Raw genomic sequence first — 25392 nt, 5'->3', positions numbered from 1 at the left:
AGTTGCTTAGGGCCTTGCTAAGTTGCTGGTAGCTGGCTTCGAATTAACAATCCTCCTGTTTCAGCCTCCTGTGTTGCTGGGATGACAGGCATGCACCACTGTGCCCTACTATTTTGCCATAACTTTAAAACAAAGCAAATCAAAGAGAAGCTCTTCCTGTGATGAAAAAATAATCGAAAGGGGGAGGATAACGGGACACATCATTTGGAATCACAAAGGGCCTGCAAACTCTTAAAAACCTCTAGTTGGGGGATGGGGATATAGCTCAGTTGGTTGAGTGCTTGCCTCACATGCACAAGGCCCTGGGTTCAATCCCCAGCACCCAAAATAAATAAATAAATGAATAAATAAATAAATAAAACACTAAAGTCAGGCTAACTAGTCTCCAACAAAGAAATGTCCATTTTATTTATTTATTTAGTACTGAGCCACATCCCCAGCCCTGTTTATTTTTATTTTGAGACAGGTTCTCACCAAGTTGCTTAGGGCCTTGCTAAACTGCTGAGGTTGGCCCTGAACTTGTGATCCTCCTGCCTCAGCCTCCCAATTGCTAGAATTACAGATGTGCACCACCACATTCGGCTAAGAAGTGATCATTTTTAGAAGCACACACACAAATCCCTGGGTTCTAGTTCCAGATTTGCGGCTAACTAGTTATATGACACTAAGTAAAGGTGTCACTTCTCTCTGGACCTCAGTTTACTCATCTGTACAAGGGGTTGGACTGATGAACAAAGCCCTTCTCAACTAGCCCAAAATACGGTCCTGAAGCAGCACCTGGGGGGCATATGAAAAATGCAAATGATCGAGCCCCATTCCAGACTTGCTCAATCAGAAACTCTGTGTGTGGGCCAGCAATCTGGCCTTCACAAGTGGAATTCCATGATACAACTGCTGAGATAGAACATTTTATGTTTTTAGAACTAATAGTGATTTGGGTAAGCCACAATCTGAAGAAAATAAATAGTACAAAATCCTAAAAGCATCAAACAAATGCATTAGCAAATGAATCGAAATATGGAAGATCATTACTTTTTTAAAAAATCAGGTGTAAACATAAAGTAGCAAATCAACTTCAAGAAACTCATAATTAATATTCCCAACTGAGTGCTGTTCTTAGGATTTGTAATAGCCTTCCACCTGTTGTCCTCATGATGCACTTATTGCTCAAAACACTTTTGAAATTCGATCTGCCACCTACTTCTGAGTCAGTATCAAGGCTGAATAAAATCAGCTTCATTTGTTTGGAACTAAAGCTCTCTTCTTCCACTTGATCCTAGACTTACTGTCCTGATTGGGCTTCCAGAAATCAAATTCTCTCTAAAAGGAAGAAGATTGCCCGTCATTGAGGAGATTCAAAGAATGTGCGGCAGGCTCAAAGGCAATTTCCAAAGCACCTCTCAAATGTGTTTTGTATAATGACAAAATTCTATGTGTGACATCTCAGAGGCTCATCTGGAAAGAGGCAGCACTTGCTTCCCTGAGATTCAGAACTGACAGTGGCGCTGCAGGTCATTCTCAGGGAATAGAAACTAGCTCTTAAATGGGAGAGGAACTGTCTCGCCATTCTACAGGTCAAGCAACCAAGGCTGGAGGGACAGAGGAATGTGGTTAGGGTTACAGAAGTCATACAGGGAGCCAGAAATTCACTTAAAGAATCTTGAGCTGGGCATGAGTGGCACACTCCAGTAATCCCAGACGCTCAGGAGGCCGAGGCAGGAGGATGGCAAGTTCAAAGCCAGCCTCGGCAAGTTTAGCGAGGCCCTAAACAATTTAGTGAGAACCTGTCTCAAAATAAAAAATAAAAAGGACTGGGGTTGTGGCTCAGTGGTTGAGGACTCCTGGGCTCAAATCCCCAGTACAAAAAAAAAAAAAAAAAAAAAAAATCCTGATTCGGCTCACTGCCTTTGAACTGGGAGAGGGGGGACAAGACCAGTAGAAGGCCCCACCCTCCAGGCTGTGATGTCAAGTCAGAAGACATGAGGCTCCCGGCCCTGCCACCTTCTTCAAAAAACAAAAGACTCTTTTAAATTTACTGAATATTTTGGCACCAGCCCTGGTCAATTCTTTCTCCTTTGGTGGGTTGAAATATTTCTAGCATCCCACAGAGTCCAGCAAGAGCAAAGAGACTGGAAATTCTTTCTCCATCAAGCCATGCAGACTTTCTGGTCTTTGGGAAGGAGGTGCCCGGGAGACTGTGCCCAGGGGAAAGAGGCGGGCGAGAGCAAAGGCTCTGTTCTCTGGGCTGCTGGCCACTTGGAACTCCTGGCTGGCCTGGCTGGGGTACTTCTGAAGGCTCCACCGTGTTACTCTAAAGTGTTCATTTGATAATATATCAAGGTATTTTGCTAATCCCACCCTCACTCCTCTGAAGGCCTTTAAAGTCATTGTCATCACTTTATGGGCTTCTCCCCCAATCCCATAGGGCCTGAATCTCCAGGCACACATGCGTTTTCACTGCCTCTCTTTCCTGTATAATTCTCCCTCAAGAATTGAGTGGTAGAGCACTTGCCTAGCACGTATGAGGCCCTGGGTTCAATCCTCAACATCACATAAAAATAAATAAAATAAAGGTATTGTGTCCATCTACAATTTTATATATATATATATATATATATATATATATATATAAAATGTGTGTGTGTGTGTGTATTTTTTTTTTATTTTTTTAAGAATTAAGCCAGGTGTGGTGGTGCACACCTGTAATCCCAGCAGCTTGGGAGGCTGAGGCAGGAGGATGGCAAGTTCAAAGGCAGCCTCAGCAAAAGTGAGGCACTAAGCAACTCAGTGAGACCCTGTCTCTAAATAAAATACAAAATAGGGCTGGGGATGTGGCTCAGTGGTCAAGTGCCCCTGAGTTCAATCCCCAGTATCCTCTAAAAAAAAAAAAAAGAAAAAATAAATAAAAAGGAAAAAAGAATTGAGACTGAGTGTTCAATGATATATGTGACTTCTCTTGATTTTCCATAGCATCCAGCAAAGCACTAGATACAGTGTAGGCATGTAGCTGTCATGTGGTTTCGAGGACAATGATGACATCATCATGTACACCTACTGTGTGCTGGACATTCAGATGAGTGCACAACTGATGTGTGCCACCTCACTTCAACTCATATCAGCACCGTGTGCAATTAACTTTATCTTTCAAACTTGAGGTTCAAAAAAGTTAAGTAAAGCTGGGCATAGTGGTGCACACTTATAATCTCAGAGACTTGGGAGACAGAGGCAAGAGGATAACAAGTTTGAGGCCAGCCTCAACAATTTTATGAGACCCTGTCTCAAAATAAAAAGGGCTGGGGATGTGGCTTAGTGATAAAGGACCCTTAGGATCAATAACCCCAGCAAAAAAAAAAAAAAAAGGTGAGTAAAGAGCCTTTTCAAGCAGAAAAGCTCTTAATAGGACAGCTATTAAGTCCCAAAGCAGAGCTCTTAATAGGACTGCTCCTAGTACTGCTCACTCCCAAAGTTAAGAAGTTCAAACACGGATCTTCTGCTGGAGGTGCTCACTCCAGCAGAGAGCAGGATGAATTTATTTCAACCTCCAAAATCAGAGCTTAGCATTTGCAAGTGAGGTGCAGAACAGGAACCCAGCGTGCTGAATATTGTTGCCATATCTCACTGTCACCTGGGTCCTCTCTCCTGGCCAAGAGATAGAGGAAAGAACAGGTTGGGCATCAGCACAGACGGGCTGGGTCCCAGCTTTCCTGTAACTCTCAGCCTTCAGCACCTCATCCCTGCTTGGAGGGCTCTCCGTGCCTTATAAAGGGCTTCCCGGCTTCACAGGTCTGCAGCTCTGTGACAGGCTGTGGAAGCTGCTGTGGCAGCAGTCATCACGTGCTGCTGGCACCTGCCAGGCTGCAGACAGTGGAGAGCTGATGCCAGAGATAGATAGGACCTTACCCAGGCCTGCTCCCCAGGAACCTGACCCTGCTCCCCCTCAGCCACCGGCAAGCTCTGACAGTCTTCCATGGAAAACACTGACCTCTGACCTGGTGGGTTCCCAGCTAAACAAAGAACTGCAAGCTGCTGAGCCGGGGACCATCCTCCGGAGGCCTGGGTCATCTTCCACCTGCCAGCTGACTCCCGTACCCACACATGCTCCATGCCCCAGCTGCACAGGCCACAGGAGCGGGGCCGGTGCTCCCTAGAGGAGCCACCATGACTTCAATGAGATGCGATGGCGAAGGGGCCAGAAAGCAGAGTTTATGGGTCACTGCTCCGGTGCACTCCCAGCCCTTTGCAGCTGTCACTCAAATTCAGGCTTTCAGGGCATGAAGTGCCCTCAACTTAACTGCTTCACCTTGTTCTCTAAGAGTTCAGCTCCATCTCAACCAGGCACATGCTGCCCCATGCCTAGCACGTATGAGGCCCTGGGTTCAATCCTCAACTTCCAACTTCACACCAACCAGGCCCTCTGCTCCCCTGTCTTGTGTTAAGCCCCACCCCTCCATCTAACTACTGTTCAAGAACTGCTTCCAGAAAGGCCTCTGGAGACCACCTCCCTTGTGCGTCCCACTCCAGCCCTTGTGTGTGTGATTGCCAACAGCTCTCTGCTGGTTTCCCAAACTTGACTGACATATAGACATCTTCCAAAAGGAAAAGAAAATCTCCCAAACTCCCATGAGCCTATTTGAGAACCCCCCCCAGGGGTCAGATACCCCAGTGTGAGAGACACTGTCTTAAACCCAAATGCATTTCTATGAAAAAATGTCTTTCACTTGCAAATTAGAATTGCAAATGAGCAGTTTTATCTTTATAAAGGGAAAACAACAGAAAAGCAGATTGTAAACATTCTCCTGGAATTCAGTGAGAGGCACGGGACCACAGAGGTTGTCATTCATTCAACAAATAGCTCTTGGCAGTGGGATTGGGGGTGAAGAAGACATTGTCTCGGCACCAGGGAGCTCACCTTCCAGTTGGGGGAGATGGAGAGTAAATGATAAGTGCAGGCCCCATGGGAAGTGCTAGAAGAAATACAAAGCCAGAAAAGAGAAGCAAGGCGTGCAAGAAGAAAGGGTTGGTTTTAGGTGGGGTGGTTGGGAACAACATCAAAACAGAGACCTGGGTCAGATCAAGGGGTGACCTGGGAGGTCACGGGAAAAACAGCTCCACACAGAGTAGCCAGGGAAAGCCCCAAGGTTGGAATATCGAGGGAAAGGCCAAGGACCAGGATGGCAGGACAGGGGGAACTTGGAGGAAGAGCATGGGAGATGAGAATAATGAGTGGGAAGGGCTGGGCACATAGTGCCTTGTGCACTATGTGCATGCGTCTGATTTTATGGGAAGCAAGAAGGGAGGCTGTACAGAAGGGAGGCTGTACAGAAGGGAGGCTGTACAGAAGGGAGGCTGTACAGAAGGGAGCCTGAATGGGAGCATGTAAAATGCCAAGGAAAAAAATGACTCAACCCTCCCTGTTAAAGCACAGCAAGACAGATTTCTTTCAGGACCACTGTGGTAAGCACAGTGGTAAGCATGAGACTTTGCAGTGGGAGAGACTGAGCTCAACCTCTAATCAGCCCGGGTTAGGTGGGAATTTATAGTCAAGAGGCAGGGTGGGGGGGCAGTGGATGGAAATTACTAAGGGGCATTCTCAGGGGTGAGTGAGATCCTGGCTTAAACCCACCTAAGTGGATTCCTGCTGAAGTCTGGCCAAGGTAGTGTGACATCACCCAGGAGATGAGGACCTGGTCAGATACTGGGGGGCAGGAGGGGGGGGTCTTGCTGACTCAGCAGGATCTTGCTGACACTGGGTTGTGCACTGGGCTCAGGCGTGCTCGGAGGAGGCCCGGGAGCCGGAGGTCTGGTCACGCCAAGACTGTGTCGGAAGCAGGAAGCAGTGGTTTCCCTTCCCCGGCCTGCCTTGTCTGTGACTTTCAGGTGCCTGGTTTCCCCATCAGACTGGGAGCTTGTTGAGGGCAGGGCTGTGTCCTCTCTCATACAGCAGCTCCCTGAGGACATGAGCGACATCACTCTCTACCTTTTGACCCCTTCCTTCAGCATCCAGGACAGGGCCCACTCACAGAACTGGGAGCACCTCCAGCCCAGAGGCGAGCTCCCGGGAACTGCTAGCATCAGCTCTGGCAGACTCCAAAATCAGAAGAGGACAAGGGTCACTTTTGCCACCACTGGACAAGCTTCCTTATCCTGGACTGCACTGTCCCAACTCAATGCCCAGTGGCTCTGCACAGGTGTGACCTGCACAGGTGCACACACCCCAGGGTGTCTGGACTAAGGCATGGGCTGGTCAACCTGGGGTCCCCGGGACTCAGATGTAGCACAGGCAAAGCTGGTCTCCGCCCCCATGCTGAGGCTCTGTTGTGGGGAACGTGGGGGACACTCTGACACCAGGCCCCGCATCAGTGCAACAAACAGCCTGCCGCCTCCACCCGAAGCCTCCATCCCAACCACTGCCACTGCCCCAGGGGAGCCTCAGTTGCCCGTATCCATAGCAACCAGCATTTGTGCCTTGCTGTCCCAGGAGGCGGGCGGGAGGGCCTCTCTCTCTGTGTCGGCTCATTCTGTGAAGAGACAGCATCTCTCCAGCTGGTGTGGGAAGCCTGCAATTCCTGAAAGCAGTGTCCTGGTCCACCTTCATCTGTTTCCTCTCTGGGTCAGCAAGGTGCACATGGACACGGGCGTCAATTAAAACACGGGACCTTCTCCTGGCTTCTCTCCGAAGTTGAGCTTGCGCCAAAGCTTGCTTTTACAATACCTGGGAACTCGATGCGAGAACCAGCAGGAAAACAACCTGAACCCGAATCTCACAGCTGGGAGGGACCAGAGAGGTTCTGCTGCCCTGTGTCTGAGCCAGACTGAACCTCACCCCCATCTCACCGTGAAAAACTCAAGCTTTTATTTTTGAAATATAATAAAAATTAAAATTAAAAAATCAAAATGCCAACAATAAACACTCCTTTTCTTCCACACCTCAGAGAGCCCAGCCACTCCTGGGACTGTCATCCCAAACCTTCTAGCCTGGGTAGGAAGAGCCCGCTAAGTTTAACCCTATGCTCTGCACAGGTATACCTCTTCCACATGAGCAAGGTTGAGGGGTGGCCTGGGACCAGCTCAGATATTTGCTTTAACAAAAGAGGCTCAGGTGTTTGTTTTAACATAAGTCATTTACTTCCCCTGCTACCGACACACAGCTGGGTCTACTTTCTGACTAGAAAATATGTCATACTCACTACCCAGGCCTCCTGCAGGAACTGGGCATGGCACACCTGCTTCCCCCAGAATGAGAAGGACAGCACCCCCTGCTGCTCCCACCCTATAGGACCCCAAACCATCTGCTCCCTGGACAAGGTCAAACCAGACCAGAAACTGACCCTCCCTTGCACTTGGACACAGCCTCCTTACTGCAGCTCCCTTCTCCCTCGAAGATGCTAAATTTTCCTTGAAATAAACACAGAACCAACAGCTGACCCCCTTCAGCAAGATTCCCTTCTCTCTGTCCCCTTTTGCAGTCTCAGGAAAGAACCTCGAGTCCTTGTCTTCGTTCCTTCTCCCTTCCCAAAGAGCCGCCCTGGGCTGGGGCTGGGGTCAGGGGTGGAGCACTTGCCTCGCACCCATGAGGCCCTGGGTTCCATCCTCAGCACCACACAAAAATAAATAAATAAAGATATTATGCCCATCTATGACTAAAAAAAAAAAAAAGAAGAACCGCCCTATTTGCAAAATAAAAATGGACCCGACAGTCCTCTATAATGTCAAGAGAAAAATGTGCCACTTGGCTGCTCTCAAATGCTGTGAGGAAGCACATCTGCTGAGGGTTTTCCAAAAACGCATTAACTTAAGAGGCTGGCCTGTCACCTCTACCTTCCACCCCTAGGGCCTCCGCCCCACACTTCAGGTTCTGCATAGGCGAGCACAAAGCCAAGGGCCCCCGGTCCTGCTGGCTCTGCAGGGTGCAGAGGGCCCCCCTGAGCCCCAGTTTCCTCATCTGTAGAGTGGGGCTTGCTGTATACCTACCTTACAGATTATTTTGCGGGGTTAATGGGGTGGGGGGAGGAGAAGATATAAATGAGCCAATGGTCAAATGTACATGAAGTTGGTTGTTATCAGCGATGACTTTTGTGGGCCACAGAGTTTGTGAGAGCAGACACCACCTCGCATTCCCCGCACTCAGTGCCTTGCACACTGTAGATATTTTAAAATTTGATTTAAAAATTAAAAAGTAAATCAATTGATCGAGCTGCAGACCTCAGGCTTGATTCCCACTGGTCTGTACCAGCTTCTGCCCCAAGACCAGCCTGGTGCAGCGAAGCTCCCCGGAGGGGAAGGTTATCCTCACATGACCTCTTTCCACTCCAGAGAGTCTCCAATAAAATCAAACCGCAGGAAGAAAATGCTCTAGGAAAGGCAGTCTCCCTGCAGACCACCCCACCAGCGCTGGCCAGGCCTTTCCAAAGACCGGTCCCCCTCCCCTCCTCCTGGATAGTGTTCAGCAGCCCATAATGAACCCCCAGGGGACTCCAACCCATGGCAATTAACACCCTTCCAGCTGGGAGGAGTCAGCTCCAGGATGCCCAGACCTGCCATTCCCCTTCCCTCCTCCAGAAAGCACCAACGGCTGCCTGCCACGGGAGTCAGGAGGACCCCAGATCAAAGAGAAGAACCTGAGAAAGGGAACAAGGGTGGCCAAGAAGCTGGGCGATGTGCACAGAGGGATTAATGCTGTTCTGTCAACCTTTGTAGATGCTGAAAAATAAAACCTTAATTATAATTTTACCAGAACTAGGACAAAGGGGCCCAAAGGGTTTTTCTTTTCAAATCAGAGGAAACTCTAGGCTGGATTTCCATCGTAAAAGAAAAATTTGCCTTTGAAGTTTCAGAAGTGAAAGGTAGAGTAGAGGGTGTTGGCCTGTGTGAGCCTGGGCAAGTAACTTAACCTCTCTGAGACTGCTCAGTTCTTCTACCCTTAAAACAGGTTCTGGCCCTCCTCACATGGCTTCCATACAAAAGAAGGTGTCTCTTATGGAATTAGCATAATATCTTTAATTTTTTTTTTAGTCGCAGATGGACACAATACCTTTATTTATTTGTTTTCATTTTTATGTGGTGCCAGGGATCGAACCCAGTGCCTTATACATGCTAGGCAAGTGCTCTACCACTGAGCCACAACCTCAGCCCCGAATTAGCACAATATCTTGAACTAACACATAGAAGATGCTTGATAAAATTTCATTTTGTTCCTTTCCTTGGTGAATAAAGATGTTCTATTGTATTTTTGTATTAAAGAGGCTTATTGGAATCAGACTCCAGGAGTCAGCTGCTGGCCAAGAGTAACTAAGACACACTGAAAGAAAAAAAAAAAAAAAAAAAAAACCACTTCTAGAGATAGGCAAACCTCCATTGCCTGGGAAACCAGTATCCATCCTCAGTATCCATCCACAACTGAGGTATTTGGAACACATCATTTGCCACAGAGGCAGGGAGCAGACCAGGAGCAGGAAAGCAAACCCCTCCAGGCCCTTGGGCAACAGCAGGTTTAAGCAGGAGGACCTGAGCATTTAAATACCGCAGTGCCTGAACAGATGCATGTGTGTCACTGTGTATAAGAGGAGCATCACTCACCATCACCCCAAGGAGGAAGCAACCCAAATGTCCATCAACCAATATACAGGTACGCCAAATGTGCTACAGACATATAATGGAACATTACTCAGCCTTAAAAGAAATAAACTCCTGATACTTCTTGAAATACGATGAAGCTTGACGACATTATGCCAAGTGAAATAAACCAGGCCCAAAAAGACAAGTATCACGTGATTCCACACTTATCTGAGGTTCTTAAAGTAGTTAAAGTCATGGAGGAAGAATAAAGAATGGTGGTTCTCAGGGGCTGGCGGGAGGGAAGAATGGGGAGTTAGTATTCAATGGGCACAGTTTCAGTTTGGGATGAAAAGTTCTGGAAGTAGGTAGTGGTGATAGTTATATGGCAGCATGAACGTACTTAATGTCAAGGAACTGTATGCTTTAAAATGGTTAAAATGAACCAGGTGTGGTGATGCGCAATTGTAATCCCCAAAGTTTAGGACTCTAAAGCAGGAGGATTGCAAGTCTGAGCTCAGCTTGGGCAATTTAGTGAGAACCTATCTCAAAAGAAAAAAAAAAATCAAAGAATTGGGGATGTGTCAGGTGTGGTGGTGCACACCTGTAATACCAGTGGCTCGGGAGACTGAGGCAGAAGGATTACGAGTTCAAAGCCAGCCTTGGCAATTTAGTAAGGTCCTAAGCAACTTAGTAAGACCCTGTATCCAAGTAAAAAATAAAATGGGCTGGAGATGTGGCTCAGTGGTTAAGTGCCCCTGGGTTCAATCTCTGGTAGTACCAAAAAGAAAAAAGAAAAAATGATTGGGGATGTAGCTCTGTGGTAGAGCACATTTCTTGTATATGCAAGATGCTGAGTTTTGTCCCTAGGACCACAAAAGGAAAACAACACAAAAACAACAAAAGACGATAGGGGGAGAAAGAAAGAAAGGAAGGAAGGAAGGAAGGAAGGAAGGAAGGAAGGAAGGAAGGAAGGAAGGAAGGAAGGAAGGAAGGAAGGAAGGAAGAAGTTAAAATGGTAAATCATATATTGGGTATATTTTATCACAATGAAATAGTAATACTAACAAAAAGAAGAAAATTTAAAACAACATAATGACAACATCTTGGCTTCAATTTACATTCCATTTCCCCAAGAGCTGAGAATACCCTCAAAATATGCTTCCTCATAGCGAGGGGTCATATAGGTCCTAGAAAGGTTAGGCAGACGGCAGCAAGTCCTTAGTTCCATGTCCTTCTTTACCAAGCTATTACCTAGGATCACCCTGCCATGTCAGAATCAGCCTTGTCTACTGCCCCTCCCACCCACCCAAGGAGAGGCAGAGCTCCAGACCTGAGCCCCTGGTCTCCATCCAGGACCTGCAACACCCAAGCTCCCTGCTGCATGGCCTCCGACACCTCCCTGATGGCTAGAACATGCACCTCGCTGTCTCAGGCTGGGTCTGACCAACATGTGAAGAGCTGACCTTTTCAGGGTGCCAGTTAGCTCTGCCACCCCAACCAGGGCTGCTCTCTGGAGTTGAGTTCCTCAATAGGGCCACAGAACTCCAAGGTAAACAGTACTAGGAGAGCAGCTTTCACATCCACCTGGATGCCAAGGACGGCAGCAGCAAGCAACAAAAATCACCTCTCTGTTCCCACAGGGTTTCCCTCCTGAAACCCTACATGCATTTCATGGTTGACAGTGCAATCCGCCATACCTTGAGTCCCTCAGCCACAGGCCAACACTTCCTCAATTCTCCTCTTCCTACAGTTTCCCTAGGCTCTTGGCTGAAGTGGGTGGAGGACGGGATCTTTCTCTTGCCACAAACCCAAGGTATACCATGTTTATAGATAAGGGCAGAGAGTGTTCCAAAAGATGCAGAGATGGAGGATCTGCCTGCAGGAGTTATACTGTATGTCCCCCCCCCCCCAAACTGTTATTCTCCCCTGAAGCTTATCAAACTCTAGAAGTGACACAAAAACCAGACTGTATACTCTATGGTTCCCTTTAGGGAAAACCAAATCTACAGAGGCAGAAAGCCCTTCAGAGGTTGCCTGGGTCTAGAGGCTGGCGGGAGGGGGACTGGATGCAAATAGGATGAGAGGACTTTAGGGGGCAGTGGAAATGCAGACTGTCTTCATCGTAGGTGTAGTCACAGGGGTGTATACATTTGCCAAAACTCACCTGACTGCACCCTTAAAATAGGTACTGAATGTAAATTATACCACAATACAGGTTATTTTTGAAGTTAAAAGGAAAACAAACTAACAAACTCCTTAAGAAATGGGACAGGAGAGTCACATGCTAAACCAGTAACTTAACAGGCAGATATGAAGGGCTCAGGAAGAAGACAACCTATGCCCCCAAGGGCTGGACATGTACCAGGAAACTCTGTGCTGCCTACAAGAGAGCTGCAGACCCCTCTTCCCTCACTTCCCACCAACCCCAGGATTGCAGAGCGAGGCAAACAAAGATTCCACGAGAACTTTCACTCTGATGGAAGTCGGAGTCCCAAATGTTCCTTCAAAAATTAGTTAATAACATCCTGTCTTGGCTGGGGATTTGTGGAGGAAGGAACAGGGGGCTGGTACCTACCAGTGGCTCCTGGAAGTGTTTAAACCCATTACCATGTCACAATGTCACAGACAGCATCTTCCCCTACACAGAGGCCCCAGCAGAGGAGCAGAGGGCGTGGGGCTGGGGAGAGCTGGAGAGAGACCAGCCAGAGAAAGGGAGCTTCCTGGCTGCAGCACACAGGTCTTGAGCTCCCGGGCCTCCCTGACGATCTGCAGACATTCTGCAGAATGTTCTCTCACAGCCTGTTTTTAAGGAAAGGGAACACCTTAAATGTCTAATAGTGTGTTACTCAGACACCTCCAGACTCTTTACTCTGTCCTTCCTTCCCTTTCTACCGCTCAGGCACGTGTGAGATCTGGGAGGCAGGGGGCAGTTCCTCACACTCTGGGTCTAAGCTGGAGGCTGAAGCAGCTGAGGCTGTTGTTTCCCTCTTCCCTTCAGGCTCTGCTGTGGGAGAGAGGCCAGGGACACAGGAGGGGGAGTTTGGAAGAAGGAACATGAACCTGAAGCTTGGGTGTGCATACACTCAGAAACCCAGCTGGGGGGGTGGGGAGGTGTAGCTCAGTGGTAGGGCTCTTGCCTAGCATGTGGGAGGTCCCAGGTTCCATCCCCAGCACTGCAAGAAAAAAAAAAAAGTGAAAAAAGAGAGAAATCCAGAATAATAGAATTTCAGGTATCTGGTGCACACCTGTAATCTCAGGAGGCTGAGGCAGGAAGATGGCAAGTTCAAAGCCATCCTCAGCAACTTAGCAAGGCCCTAAGTAACTCAGCAAGACTCTACCTCAAAATAAAATACAAAACAGGGCTGGGGATGTGGCTCAGTGGTTGAGTTCCCTGAGTTCTATCCCTAGTACAATTAAAAAAAAAATTAGGTGTCCAAACCAACAACCCCTGTTCAACCCACTTTCTAAACAGAGACTTGTTCCAGGGAAATATAGTCCCCAAATCCTGAATCTTATACTTAAGGGCAAGTCACTTAACCTCTCTGCTTTGCCAGCTATAAAAGGAGGATTGTGGAATCTGCCTCATCAGGTTTTCAAAGGCACTAAGTGAGGACATATATCAAAAGAATGGAGCAGTGACTAGGGACAGCCAGCAAACATCACGGTACCCCCTGGCACCCCACCCTCTCATTCTGACCTAACTCAGTCTAGACCGATGTGGGAAGTTACTTCTCCTTTTCCAGAAGTGATTATAAGTGAGGGGCTGATCCCACCATGAGGACTCCTTTCAGTTTCCTGTACCAGAGGGACAGCTTGCTGTGTCCACACCAGAAATCTACCAGAGGATGCTCTGTCTGCCCTGAGATGCAAATGTGGGCCCTTAAGTACTTTTAAATGTCAAGAGAAGTTTGCTTGAGGCGGTGCAAAGGCTGCCAGAATCCCTGAGAATTGCAGACTGCGATGACATTCAGACCAGGGGGGAGGCGGAGGTGGCACCGGGAGAAGGGTGCTGGCAGAGAAAGGGGGTGGATCCAGAATGGTGAGCTGGAAGTGCAGGGACTGGGGGCAGTGCCCTGGAGAGCCTGTCACAGAGCAGAGGGGGGTGCAATAAACCAGGACCCCAGGCAACTGAGTACTGCTGAGCTGTGACAAAGACAGGGACCAGAACTCTCACCTCTGAAGACCCAAAATGGGATCAAAGGCAGCCCAGGATGCAGCAAAACAGTTCCCTGAGCATGTGGCCCAGCACAGGCACTAAAGGGTGGCAGCAGGAAGCAGGGAGGAGACTGTGGTGCTGCCTCACCTAAGCCCAGCCAAGCTGCGTGGGACAGTGTGGGTGCAGAGCAAGAACACCTCCACCCTGGGGGCCTGTGCCCAGTGTGAGAAGGTTTGGGGCTGAGGGAAAGAGAACCCAGTGGCCGCATGGGCCTGGACAGAAGCTCTCCCTCCTCACCCTGCACTAGTGATTTCATGGATTCATTCAGTGGCTGTCACAAAATTCAAGAGGCAGAAGCTAGTAAGGTCACAACTGATCGATGAGCAACTGGGAGGGCGCTCCGCTGGGTGTGGAACTGGGACAGGAACCCAGGCAGCCCGGGGCACCCCGCATCCGCCTGACTATCATGCTCCGCGACTTCCTGGGTGCTGGCTGCTCTCACTCCTTGCTTCAGATCCTCAGAGGAGGAGAGAAAGTCCCCCAAACACAACCCAGGCCCACCCTTCTCAGGGCCACTGCCATGCTGCAGGGTGGCAGAGGGGGAAGAAGCCCCCGAGCAGCCCGGGTGGCTCACTGGTCCCAGGGAGGGGCTCTTTCTGGGGCCTCCACAGCCTCAGCTTGGAGCTCCCCCAGCAGCTGTCCCTAGCAGACTTCAAGTAGAGACGCCTGTGTCTCATGCACACAAGAACAAAGCATGCGGAACTCTGGTGAGAAGCCCAGAAACAGACGCCCCGGCAGGAGCGTCTTTCTGGTGAACAGGCATATCTGACTCAAGGGCAGAAGTGAAATGTCCACAGGCCACTCCCGAGCTCTCCAGGAGTGTTCGGTCTCTGGGGCCTCGGACCCGGGGAAACATCCAGCCTTCCTGGCCTTTCCTCAGGACCCCAAATCCCAGCCAGGGGTGCCTGGAAGCTGCTGGGGACTGTGCCCCGGTGCCTACTGCAGCCTGGCATCTGTCAGTGGGCAGGCTGCTGCTGGTCTCGAGTCCAGGAAACAAAGCTGCCATAATCCCAAGAAAGTGCCTCAAGTAGTCATCAATCCAGAGTACAGGCTGCCGCACAGCCCTCTGCGGGAGGGCAAGCTCCCCCTCAAAGATCTCTAAGGAAGAACATTCCACACACCCTCACCAGCAGCAAGTATTTCCTTGCACCTGACTTCCTATGGCCACCAAAATAATCTACTTTGTCACCTTGTCCTGCAAGGCAGCATAGCCAAAACTCTCCAAGAGAGCCAGCTCTTGGGCCTGGGCAGAGACCCAGCCCAGTCGTACGACACCAGACAGCAAGCTAAGTTCTCTGCATCTGCTTCCTCGACTCTAAAACAAGGGTGGCGCAGGTCATTGGGCGTCTCTGTGAGGACAAAGCAGACTTGTCATGGTGAAGCCCTCAATGAACAGAGGCCACTGTTGTCACGGCTGTGATGGCATTGCCATCTCGGGGAGGGTCCTCTTACCAATATCTCCTGGTGCGCCAGGAGCATCAGCCTCAGAGAGGACTGTGCGCGGCCCACAACAACGCGGCCTGCCTCCATGGAGAGGGCCTGTGTCTCGTCCCTGGGATTTCCAGGAACTGCGCACAGCCACTGACAAAGTTTCAACAGAGCTATAGGGTCCCTTGAGAGGTGCGGTGGAGGCAGCCGGGCCCTTCTTCCAGGCCAGGTGTCCTCCAGGATGCCTGCAGCGGGGTTGACCACACACAACCTGCCCCCCTGTACGGCCCATCCCTGCGTCCTCTCTAGGTGGAAAGCAGTGGCCCCAGGGTCCCTGCATCCTGTGCAGAGCCTCCCCAACATCCGATGCACAGAGGCCCAGGCGCTGTGCTCAGGGAGGCCTGGATCTCTGCTCTGTGTGCAGAGAGGTGATGCTCAAAGTTTCAGACACTCTGCCCCCCGGGGGGGGGGCGGGGAGAATCAGCCTGTCTTTGAGGAAGTGAACCCTCTAGTCTGAGCCAGGCATGCAGTGTTCCTCCAATACCCCAGGTCAGCCCATTTTGGCCCTAATGCCTTAAATGGGGTCACTGAGTTTCTAACTCAAACAAAACTTTGAAATCGCTATATCCAAACTCCTGCCTTCGGAAGCTTATGAGATGGATGGAAGAGACTGTCCCCTCTACTAGTCTCTGGCCCTTTCCCATCTCACAGCCAAAGCAGCACACATCTCCTTAGAGCCAGGCAACCCAGCCTTGGATGGACACTGGTGTTACCTTGTCCTGGTTCAGCACTAAGTGACAGGGATCAAAACTCCCCAGAAGCAGAACCTGAACCTGCTCTCCATGCCCAGATGCCAGGTGAGGGCGGAAAGGACCATTCTCACCCCCTCCCAACCAGCAGCTTGGGTATTTCTAGTCTGACATTCAAGACTGAGCCAGACAGGCTTGGTGGGAGGAGGGGCCGGTTTGGGATGGGGGAACCCACAGGAAAGGGCTGAAGGAGAGGAACAGAGGAGGTGGCCCAGGAAAGAACAAGGCCCAGGGCCAATAGAATCTCTGTGATCAGATACACAGCCTGGAAGCTCCCTCCAGCAGCGCGCTCTTGGCTTCTCAGACATCCCTTAGACCAAGCTCCCCTGCCACCCACAGCAGGGCTTGGGACACTCCTCCTAAGGTCCCTGCTCTGTAGAATATCACCACCTCTCTGCCTTCCAGCCTGCCTGCTGCAGACCCCAGATTCACCCCCAGCGGGCTTGGCAGCTTCTTGCAGACCTCAGACATAATACACCTGCAGTGTGCTCAGGGCACCGTGCACAATCCTGACGCACCACTTCACAGCCTCTCAAGGCCAAAGCGGGAGCAGGAAGGGAGGGGTCAGGAGGCAAGAGGCCGAGGAGAGCTTAGCATCCTACCTCTCTCCGGAGGCCCAGGGTCTCCTCAGGCGTCCTTCTTGGGGACAGGTGGGGATGGAAAGCTGGCATTTCTCAGGCCCCAGGTCATCCCAGCAGACAGACGTAGCCCCAAGCACAATTCCAGCCAGAGCCTCTGTCCTGGATGCCACCCCAGTGCATAGGCAGCAGCCCTGCCCTGTGTGGATTCAAAACCATCCTTGGTCTCCCTGTGCCTTGGCAGCCCCCACTTGCCACCTCCCCAGCCCTCGGGGGCATAAACAGGGCTTTATTATCTCAAGCCCACCACGTCCTCTGTCCTCTGCAAGCCAGCAAGCGTGTGAATGGAAGGCCACACAATACGCTGGTTGAGTCATGGCCCCCGTCCCCTCCCTCTGCCTAGCTCTCACTCACCGCTGGGTCCCCCTCATGCATAATGGAGGAGTTGTGTGGCCTGTGACACAGCCAGGCTGTGCTCCTCAGGCTCTGAGGGGATTGATGGAGAGAGGTACCAGGCTGGGCCAGGCTCCCCAAGGCGAGGGTAGGGTGGGGAGCAGACCCCCCAGTTAAGACTCAGAGACGTAATGTTTTGTGGGGGAGCAGAGTGTGGCAGGGGTGGCATCAGCCGTCCCCCACACACATGTCCTGCACGACCCCAAGCCAGGGATGGCATTTGTCATGGAACAATTATCAACACCCACCCTGTCCTGTCCAGGGCTGTGTGCTGGCCCTGCACAGCTCCACTGGTCCACATCTGCTTGAGGGTCTGGGGACCAGCATCTCCTCCACTCGACAGCCCATCACACATTTGATGATAGCGGGGCATGGCCACCTCTCACCTGTCCTGATCTAGTGGCAATGTAGCTTTGTCCCTGATACCGCCCCTCAGAGACCTGCTTCTGTTTGCTCCCGTCCCATCTCCTTTCTGAGGAGCAAACTTCAGTGGCCCTGGGATTCCCTCCTCACTTGCTGGTGGGAGCACAGCTTCCTAACACCAGACTGGAGAAGTCGGCAAGAACATTTAAATGTCTTAAAAATTTGTATGCCCTCTGTTCCGTAAATTCAATCTCTAGATGTGGGTTATTGGCTGCATTACCTTGGGCAAGTTACTTAGTTTCTCTAGAAATTGAATTTACAGAACAAAGGGCATACAATCAAAGACAATCAAAATACTTAAGTCACACCAATGTTCATCAGATGGCATAGGTGCCTTGGAATCCATGGGGAATGGCTCCAGGGCCTCCCGAGGATACCAACATTCACGGATGCTCAAGGCTCCCATGTAAAATGGCGCAGCATTTGCAAATGACCGATGTGCACCCTCCTGTAGACTTACACTACCTAATAGAAGTATAAGCAAATGCTATGTAAATAGTTATTATACTGTATTGTTTAGAGAATGATGGCAAGAAAAAGTGTGGACAAGTTCAGAACAAATGTCTTTTTTTCCTAAATATTGGTTGAATCTATACAGGCAGAACCCACAGAGATGGAGGGCTAAGTGTATTTTTTACAATAGTAAAAAAAACTAAACATCTATGAGTAGGAGAAATGAAAACAAACTGTGTTACAGCCCTGGTCTGACAGAAAACATACTGGGAATTATGAGTTCTGGAGTCGGAGGACCTAGGTTCAAAATTCAGCTCTGCCTGTTATTGGCTGCATTACCTTGGGCAAGTTACTTAGTTTCTCTGTGCCTCAGTTTCCTTATTTATATGGTTGGGACAATCACAGCATCTGACATTACAAGGACTCAATAAATGACAGTACCTGATACTGTAAATGCTAAAAAACCAAAAACCAAAAAACAAAAACCAGTTTAAATTCTTACTATCATAAGCAATGAAATATAGTTATAAAAATGGTGAAATAATAGAAAAATATTTTAATAAAATGGAAGATTAAAAAAGAAGCAGACTCTTCTATAATCCCAGTGGCCTGGGAGGTTGAGGCAGGAGGATCGCAAGTTCAAAACCAGCCTCAGCAAAAGTGAGGCTCTCAGCAACTCAGTGAGACCCTGTCTCTAAATAAAATACAAAATAGGGCTGGGGGATGTGGCTCAGTGGTCGATTGCCCCTGAGTTCAATTCCCAGTACACCCACCAAAAAGAAAAGCAGACTACAAAAACAGAATGACTGAGTAGTGAAATTATGAATTATTTGCATTTTCTGTTGTGTTTACATTAAGTTGCTTTTGTTAATAAGAAAACGTGTCTGCAGGGGTCTGTGTACAGGGCAGCAGAGATGGCAGGATGGCTCTTGACTCCAGATGTGGCAGAGCCAAGAGCTCATATGTTGTAGCCTCTCTGTCCACCACGGCCCACTGTTGGCCCCTGCTGAGCATCAGGTCAACAGCCCAGCACACTGGCCCCAGCTCCTCCAGCCCCGACTTACCCCCACCCATGGCTCTTGCCTCCAATGGACATGCTAGTGGCCATGTGGGGTCAGCACAGTGAAGAAAGGCACACCAGAGAGCAAGGGTTGGCCCTCAGCTTCAGAGCTGGGACAGAGAGGGCACCCCAGGCTGGGGGCAGAGTCCGGTCCATGCAGAGGCTGCCCCTCCTCCACAGCAGCAGGGCAGAGGGCTAATGGGGAGAATCAGCCCACACTACAGAGGACTAAAAAGAGGTGGGAGTCTGAGAAATCCAGACAGGCATCCAGACAAGCATCTGGATGGCCCAGGAGCAGGGGAGACCCAGAAGGCAGCTGCTGCTGTGCTCCCCACTCTGTTCCTGTCTCCTGGAGCTCAGCTCAGTGCGCAAGTCCCCTCCTGGGCACTTCCCCTGGCTCCTCTCCTCATAGAGGCAGTGGCTCCGCCCACCTGCAGATGCAGCCCGGGTCTCAACCCAGGGAGCCTGACTCTCCAGTGAGGGACCAGAGCAGGCAGAGGTGGCAGCCAGGGTGAGGGAATATAGCAGGGAAAGAGAGAGCTGTCAGGGCTGGCCTTGATGTGGGTCACATTGGCCAAGGACAGCAGGCACCAATACAGAATGGCCTTGATGACAGCTGGAGGGCCTGTGGGAGTGCCATCGTCAGGCAGCAGAGTCACGCTCCCTGCCACTCCCCACCCCGCAGGATCACACCCCTGCCAGCCAGGCCCCCTTCAGGTCCTTGCCTACTGGGCCTGCTGGGCCAAGTCCAGCCCACCTGCCCTGCCACTCCAGAACACAGCAGCAGTGCAATGACTGTCTCGGGCTGAGCAAGCCAGAGGCCCTCCAGCCAACCATGTTCACTAGCTACTGCTCATGTCGGGGCGAAGGTCCAGAGGGTGCTGACCCTCACTGCCCAGTGTGGAAGTGAATTTGGTTCCAATAAGGCACTTGCAGTCAGGAAGGATTCTGTCCGAGGTATTTAGCAGGAGCTGGGGGACCCTGTCAGAGCCACAGAGATCGCTGCACTGAGGGGCAGGTGGGCGACAGCCACACGGAGGGTCTGTCCAGGACCAAGACCCAGGCTTGTGCAGCCCGGGCAGCAGCTGTTGAGAGTCAAGTCATCTGGAAGTAAGCCTTCGAGGACAGATGAAGAGTCTCTAGGGCAGCCAAGGCCAGGGAGGCACCCACCTGGGCCTGTCCCTGCTTTGTTGGGTGTGACTCTGTGTGGGTCTGTGGTTATGCCTACGTATGAGCATGCAACTGTGAGTCTATGGAAGGCAAGTGTGTGGTTATCTCTGGGGAGGGCCTTTAGTTACCGTGTGTGTGCCCAGGGAGTGTGAGCCTATTCTGTATGTGTGAAGTATCTCTGGGCACCTGCCTGGCTTGTGGGTGTTGTGTACCTGTGTTCCAGGGTGTCTGTCTTGATATAGGTATGTGCTCACCTATATCAAGTACGCAAATCCCCCGCTCAGTGTGTGGAGCTATCTTAGTATGTGGGTCTGTCTCAGTGGGTATGTAGGTGTGTGTACTGTAGGGTTTACAGGTTGATATGGTGTGTGTGTGTGTGTGTGTGTGTGTGTGTGTGTGTGTGTGTGTGTACGTGGTGAGTTCTTACATATAAATGTGTGTTTTGATATTGGGTCTCCTCCTGGTCTCAATGTGGTTTTTTTGTTCTAGTTCATGTATGTACGTCTGTGAGTATACACATCTACCTTTTTTTGAGGGGATAGGTACCAGGGATTGAACTCAGGGGCACTCAACCACTGAGCCACATCCCCAGCTCTATTTTGTATTTTATTTACAGACAGGTTCTCACTGAGTTGCTTACTGCCGCGCTTTTGCTGAAAGGCTGGCTTTGAACTTGCGATCCTCCTGTCTCAGCCTAGATTACAGGCATGAGCCACGGTGCCTGGCTGCACCTCTATCTTGATCCATGCACTGTATCTCTGTGTTTCCCTGTGTGTGTGTGTGTGTGTGTGTGTGTGTGTGTGTGTAGAAGCAGAAGCTGGGGAAGACAGGGCAGTCTTATGGCCTCCCTATTGTCCACTTGGGAGCAATACTGCATGCATCTTCCACAGACCCTGCAGTATCTCCCTAGTTGCAAAATAAAATCCAGTTCCCCTGTGCCATGCTATTCCTCCAGGAAGCCAGCCACCCAACCCTCCGGCTGGACCTGCCTTCTCCCACCCCTGGCTCCCTAAGCCTATTTGGTATATCCCTCACCAATCCCAGATTCTGTTCCTTTGTTGCAATAATATGTGCAAATATTTCCTACCTACATGCTAGAGTAAGATGCAGAACATAGACTTAGGGACTCATCTTTTGCAGCACCCTAGGTTCCTTGTCTGATGTCTGTACACAGAGGCTTGCAATAAATGCTTACTGACCTATTAGACTTTGGTTTGGCTACACGGCAAGCTGGAAATGGAAAGGGCAACCTTGTCCTGGATCCTTTAGAACTGGCAAGTATAAGACATAGGCTGAGAGATGCCAGCCCTGGTGTGCTGCAGAGCTGGGGAAAGTCTTTTGCCCCTTCTGGACTCAGGATCTGATTCTGAAGAAGGCTCCTCAAGGTCAAATAGAACAGCTCCACAGCTTCTCCATCTTCATGAAGCTCGGTTACCTAAGAACTGACCTCTCTCAAAAGCTCAGCATGGCTCCAAAGGCCCATCCACAGCAGAATTCACACCCAACTCCTGCCCAGGCTGTGTCCACTTAGCTGTTTTCCTTTAGCAACCTTTGGTCATTCTCTCTGCCACCACTATGCCCATGCTCCATGTCAAAGGTTTTTTTGGGAGCGCTGAGATTTAGCACCGTGAAGATGCACCTTGTCCTAACTTTAGTACAACCTACCAGAAAGGCTAAGATTTTATAGGAGGCTACCTACCAAATGATGATAAGGAGGTGGTTCTTCACCCTGAACTCTCACAGAGTGCAGGTGAAGGAGTGGACCGGCACAATCACTTTGTAAAGCTGACAATGTGAACCAAAGCTGAGCACACCTGAACCCCGTGGGCCTGTAGTTTTGTCTCTTGAGTATTTACACAACAGAAATCAGGGCTTACATTAGTAAAAAGGCATGTTTGAGAATAACTGTTCACAAATTCAAGTAAAATTGCAAGCAGCTCAAATAGTCAAAATAGAACAAAGTCAGAAATTCACATTTCCTGATTTCAAAAATTCAAATAGGTGTGATAATGGCATAATGATAAACATCTAGACCAATGGAGTAGAACAAAGAGTCTATAAACAAACCCACACATCTATAGTTGATTGATTTTTGACAAGACTGCCAAGTCCATTCAATGGAGAGAGAACTGTTTCTTCAACAAATGGTGCTGGGACAACTGGATTTTCACCTGCAAAAAAAAATGAAGTTGGATCCTACATTACATACCTCACACCGTAAATAAGGTTAAAATGGGTCAATAACCTAAATGTAAGAGCTAAAACAACAAAACTCTTAGGATACAACTAAAGATAAATCTTTATATCTTTGAGTTTGGTAGGAGATTCTTAAATGTGACACCAAAGCATGCAGTAAGAGAAAAAATAGATGGGATTTCATCAAAATTTACCACTATTGTCAAAAGGTATTATTTAGAAAGAAAAAAGACAACCTACAGAACGGGAGAAAATACTCATAAGGGTCTAATATAAAGAATATATAAAGAGCTCATGAAACTTGGCAACAACACATACACAAATCCAGTTTAAAAATGCACAAAGGACTCAAATAGACATTTCCACTAGGAAGATAAACAAATGATTGAGAAACACGAGAAATATGTTCAACATCACTAACTAAATGCAAATCAAAACCACAATGAGCTATCACTTCAAAGCACCTACTAAGATGGCTTTAACCAACAAAACAGAAAATAACAAGTGCTGGCGAGGACGTAAAGAACCATGAGCATGCTCATCCACTTTTCATATCTGGGATAAAAGACCTGAGAAAAACAGCTTAGACGAGGAAAGACTCACTTTGGCTCACAGTTTCCAAGGATCTAGCCCACAGTAGGCTGGCTCCAGGGCTTTGGGCCTGAAATGAGGCAGAACTTTGTGGCAGAAGGACATGGAGGAGGAATTGCTCATTTCGTGGCAGGAAGGAGGCAGAGAAAGAACAAGAAGGGCCAATGACAAGATAAACCCTCTACTGGCATACCTCCAGGGACGGACTTCCTTTTAGGTCCCACCTCTTCCAGTTTCTTCTACCTCCCACTAATGCCAACCAATTATGAATCCCTCCATGGACCCATCTATTGATGAGGTCAGGGTTCTCATGACCCAAACTTTGGATACCAAGGCTTCAACACAAGAGTCTTTGGGGACACTTCCTATCCAAACCACAACAGGATCCCTCCACACTGTAAATGGGAACGTAAAACAACTCAGCCGCTGTGAAAAAAGTGGGTAGCTCCTTGGAAAGTGATATGCAGAATGACTATATGACTCAGCAATGTCACTCCTAGGGATATACCCCAAAGAATTAAAAACAAAGATTCAGATGCTTAAATGCCGACGTTCATTGCGACATTATTCACAATAACGCAAACATGAAAAAACCCAAGCATCCTTTTCAGATGAGAGATAAACACAATGTTGTATATCCATATGATGGGATATTATTGTCATAAAAAGAAATGGAGTTCTGATACACGCTACAATATAGATGAACAATATAGAGAACATTATGCTAAGTGGAAGAAATTGGGCACAAAGGAACAAAGAACAGGCAAATTCATAGAGGACAGTAGATTAGAGACTACTAAGGGCTGGGAGGGGCAGAGAAAGGGTGGTTATTGCTTACTGGTTTAACAAAGTTAATAGAGTTTCTATTTGGGGTGATGAAAACATTTTGGAAATAGACCAAAGGTGACAGTAAGCACCCCTGCAAATAAAAAATTAAAAAAATTTTTTAAAAGGCCAAAATTCTTTTATGTTTATATATATATATATGTATATATATATTATACATATGGTATATATGAAATGCATATACCACTTAAAAATATATAAAGCCAATAATATGTATAAAATATATAAAGTATATGTACTACATATATACCATATATATGCATTATATAGGTATTTTTTTATGAACACACACACACACACACACATATGCGCAATAAAAAATTCAAAACAGCTGCAGCATCCTCCCTGCTTTGCTAAGCTGTCAATATCTGACCCTGAATAAATGATTGCCAGGATAAATGAGACAAAGACATGGAACAGTTTCAGAAGTGCCTTTTCCCCTGAGGTCTTCAAACCCTGGAGTGAGTTACTGTGGTGACGGAGTGGAGGGGCATCTATTCTTGGCTCTAAAATTCCCCTGACCTTGTCATCCACTTTCAGGCCTGGTTGTAAAATGGGGACAGTGTCACCAGCCTCCAACGTGCCTCTGAAATGTGTTAAGAACCAGAATGAACTTCTCGGGCCTCTTACTTTCCCTGCTCCTCTCTCTAGAGTTCTGTATTTCTACGCCCATCACTGATGACTTTGGTGTTTTGAACGAGAAGGAAAATCACCATCAACCATTGGGTCAAAAATATACCTGGTACTTTGGCCCCGGTGCTCTGCCCAAGGCTTCTTTGCCAGACTTCCAAAGCTCACCAAAATATTTAACCTGAAGCCCTGACAAGTCCAGGCTATGGCAAGAGACACGCTATTTTGAAATTTTAAAAACTTAAGCTGGTCTGGTGGTGCACATCTGCAGGCCCAGAGACTCGGGAGGCTGAGGCAGGAGGACCACAAGTTCAAGGACAGGTTAGCAACTTAGCAAGGTCCTAAGCCACTTAATGAGGACTTAAGCAACTTTGAGAGATCCTGTCTCAAAATAAAATATAAAAAGGACTGGGGATGTGGCCCAGTAGTTAAGCACCTCTGGGTTCAAACCCTGGTCTCCCCTGCTTCCAAATTAAAACAACTCACCAAGGCGCCATCTATACTTATCACCAGCCACTCTTCTCCTCACACAGCACCCACAAAGATGGGGATCAGCAAAAACCGTAATGTTCCCTCCATGGTCCCTTCCTCAGTGACCCAAACCTTAGGAAGATGGGGATGCTTCTTATACACCCGTGGGCTCTTCACTGACCGGGCCCCTCCAGCAGTTGTGGATGCTATTTTGTGTCAACCATCCTTCCACACTTCCAGGTGATAATTTAGACTTCATCTTCCTAAAACTCCCAAACTAAAAACTTTCTTGGATTTCCTGAAGGCATACATAATTCAATAACCATTCACATTGGCGTTTCGTTGGATGCCTATAAAGCCTTCTGACTGATCTTTTAAATGAACACACCAGAATTTATACATTTAAATGAGCGCTGTCTCATTCAAAGAGGTCCCCTCGGGAGGCTGTACACACATTCCAACAATGCGCCCGTCCGACTTGGAACATTTCTGCATCTCCTCTTTTCCAACGGC

General features: G+C 48.8%; 1 protein-coding gene across 22 annotated transcripts in view; it reads right to left on the bottom strand.

The window, feature by feature from the left end:
• Nfasc (neurofascin) overlaps positions 1 to 25392 on the bottom strand; it is a 174483-nt gene that overhangs the window by 119205 nt on the left and 29886 nt on the right. Inside the window, exon 2 of one of the 22 annotated variants that reach the window (XM_078022676.1) lies at positions 22217 to 22316. The exons of 20 other annotated variants lie outside the window; for them this stretch is intronic. The gene's annotated coding sequence lies outside the window, so the exon portion shown is untranslated. Of the gene's footprint in view, positions 1 to 16610; positions 16839 to 22216; positions 22317 to 25392 lie in introns of those variants that run through there. One more of the 22 variants, XM_040276608.2, reaches the window with a different exon arrangement.

Source organism: Ictidomys tridecemlineatus, chromosome 10 (assembly GCF_052094955.1).
Source record: "Ictidomys tridecemlineatus isolate mIctTri1 chromosome 10, mIctTri1.hap1, whole genome shotgun sequence".
In the NCBI taxonomy this organism is placed as follows: Eukaryota; Metazoa; Chordata; class Mammalia; order Rodentia; family Sciuridae; genus Ictidomys; species Ictidomys tridecemlineatus.
Note: the sequence above shows the minus strand (reverse complement) of the source record. Positions and strands in the feature narration are given on the sequence as shown.